The following is a 3,059-nucleotide window of genomic DNA, read 5'->3' on the forward strand; positions in this document are numbered from 1 at the left end:
ACCATTGTGTAAATTTACCACATTTTCTGTATCCATCCCTCTGTTGAAGGACATCTGTGTTCTTTCCAGCTTCTGGCTATTATATATAAATAAGGCTGCTATGAGCATAGTGGAGCATATGTCCTTGTTATATGTTAGAGAATCTTTTGGGTATATGTCTAGGAGTTTGTTGGGTCCTGAGGCCTATAATCAGTTTTCTGAGGAACTGTCAGACTGATTTCCAGAGTGATTGTACAAGCTTGCAATCCCACCAACAATGGAGGAGTGTTCCTCTTTCTCCACATCCTCACCAGCATCTGCTTTCACCTGAGTTTTTGATCTTACCTATCTTGACTGGTGTGAAGTGGAATCTCAAGGCCATTTTGACTTGCATTTCCCTGATGACTAAAGATGTTGAACATTTCTTTAGGTGCTTCTTGGCCATTTGTTATTTCTTAATTGAAAATCCTTTGTTTAGCTCTGTATCCCATTTTTTAATAGGGTTGTTTGGTTCTCTGGAGTCCAACTTCTTGAGTTCTTTGTATATATTGGATATTAGCCCTCTATTGGATGTAGGATTGGTAAAGATCTTTCCCCAATCTGTTGGTTGCTGTTTTGTCCTATTGAAAGTGTCATTTGCCTTACAGAAGTTTTGCAATTTTATGAGGTCCCATTTGTCAATTCTTTATCTTAGAGCATAAGCCATTGGTATTCTGTTCAGGAAAATTTCCCCTGTGTCCATAAGTTTAAGGGTCTTTCCCACTTTTATCTTTCTTTCTTTTTTAAAAAATTGAATATTTTTTTTATTTACATTTCAAATGTTATTACCTTTTCCAGTCCTCCCGGATACCCCCTATCCTCACCTACCCACCCTCTATCAACCCCCCCCCCCATCCTTGAATTCCCCTACATTGGGGCATCCACCCTTCACTGGGCCAAGGGCCTCTCCTCCCATTGATGCTTGGCAAGGCCATCCTCTGCTACATCTGTGGCTAGAGCCATGGGTCCCTCTACATGTACTCCTTGGTTGATGGTTTAGTCCTTGGGCACTCTGGGGCATCTGGTTGGTTGATATTGTTGTTCTTCCTATGGGATTGCAAACCCTTCAGCTCCTTCAGCCCTTTAACTTCTCCATTGGGGACCCCATGCTCAATCCAATGGTTGGCTGTGAGCATCTGCTTCTGTATTTGTCAGACTCTGGCAAAGCCTCTCAGGAGACAGCTATATCAGGCTCCTGTCAGCATGTACTTCTATTTTTTTTTTTTTGTGGGTGCAGCGAACTTTATTGATGGTATTCAAGAGAGTAGGGAGGGCTCCCTAGGCCCCTCCTGTTATTATGGGGGTCTGGGATGGAAATTGTGAGGAAGATGCTCAGTGTTGGGGGCCGAGTTAGGATAGGGACTCTTCAGCAACCGAGGGCCTCTCTCTTGCTCTCAGTGTCCTTGCTGGGGTGGGTGGTCCAGGGTTTCTTACTCCTTGGAGGCCATGTAGGCCATGAGGTCCACCACCCTGTTGCTGTAGCCGTATTCATTGTCATACCAGGAAATGAGCTTGACAAAGTTGTCATTGAGAGCAATGCCAGCCCCGGCATCGAAGGTGGAAGAGTGGGAGTTGCTGTTGAAGTCGCAGGAGACAACCTGGACCTCAGAGTAGCCCAAGATTCCCTTCAGCGAGCCCTCAGATGCCTGCTTCACCACCTTCTTGATGTCATCATACTTGGCAGGTTTCTCCAGGAGGCACGTCAGATCCACGACGGACACACTGGGGGTACGAACATGGAAGGCCATGCCAGTGAGCTTCCCGTTCAGCTCTGGGATGACCTTGCTCACAGCCTTGGCAGCGCCAGTGGATGCAGGGATGATGTTCTGGGCAGCCCCACGACCATCACGCCACAGCTTTCCAGAGGGGCCATCCACAGTCTTCTGGGTGGCAGTGATGGCATGGACCGTGGTCATGAGCCCTTCCACAATGCCAAAGTTGTCATGGATGACCTTGGCCAGGCGACTAAGCAGTTGGTGGGGCAGGATGCATTGCTGACAATCTTGAGTGAGTTGTCATATTTCTCGTGGTTCACACCCATCACAAACATGGGGGCATCTGCAGAAGGGGGGGAGATGATGACCCTTTTGGCTCCACCCTTCAAGTGGGCCCCGGCCTTCTCCATGGTGGTGAAGACACCAGTAGACTCCACGACATACTCAGCACCGGCCTTACCCCATTTGATGTTAGCGGGGTCTCGCTCCTGGAAGATGGTGATGGGCTTCTCGTTGATGACAAGCTTCCCATTCTCAGCCTTGACTGTGCCGTTGAATTTGCCATGGGTGGAGTCATACTGGAACATGTAGACCATGTAGTTGAGGTCAATGAAGGGGTCATTGATGGCAACAATCTCCACTTTGCCATGTGGAGAGCAGATGGCAGCCCTGGTGACCAGGCGCCCAATACGGCCAAATCCGTTCACACCAACCTTCACCATTTTGTCTACTGGACGAGGCTGGCACTGCACAAGAAGATGCGGCTGTCTCTGGAACAGGGAGGAGCAGAGAGCCCAGCATGTACTTCTTACCACCACAATAGTGTCTGGGTTTAGTGACTGTATATGGGATGGACCCTCAGGTAGGGCAGTCTCTGGATGGCCTTTCCTTCAGTCTCTGCTCCACACTTTGTCTCTGTATTTGGTCCCTTATTTTATTCCTCTTTCTAAGAAGGACTGAAACACCCATACTGTCATCTTCCTTCTTCTTGAGCTTCATGTGTTCTGTGAATTGTATCATGGGTATTCCAAGCATTTGGGCTAATATTAACTTATCAGTGAGTGCATACCATGTGTCTTTTTTTTATGATTGGGTTACCTCACTCAGGATGATATTTTCTAGTTTCATCAATTTGCCTGAGAATTTCATATTTTGATATTCTTCAGTTGAGTATTCTTTGTTTAGCTCTGTATCCCATTTTATAATAGGGTTATTTGATTCTCTGGAGCTTAACTTCTTGAGTTTTTTGTATATTGGAGATTAGACCTCTTTTGGATGTAGGATTGGTAAAGATTTTTTTCCCAATCTTTTGGTTGCTGTTTTTTT

The 3,059-nt window shown here is 46.4% G+C and overlaps 1 pseudogene; it reads right to left on the minus strand.

The window, feature by feature from the left end:
- Nucleotides 1-1,390: 1,390 nt before the first annotated feature.
- On the minus strand, nucleotides 1,391-2,470 carry LOC110307968 (glyceraldehyde-3-phosphate dehydrogenase pseudogene; annotated as a pseudogene).
- Between the last annotated feature and the right edge of the window lie 589 nt (nucleotides 2,471-3,059).

Source organism: Mus caroli, unplaced genomic scaffold (genome assembly GCF_978045245.1).
Source record: "Mus caroli unplaced genomic scaffold, Mus_caroli_1 scaffold_15, whole genome shotgun sequence".
Taxonomy (NCBI): domain Eukaryota; kingdom Metazoa; phylum Chordata; class Mammalia; order Rodentia; family Muridae; genus Mus; species Mus caroli.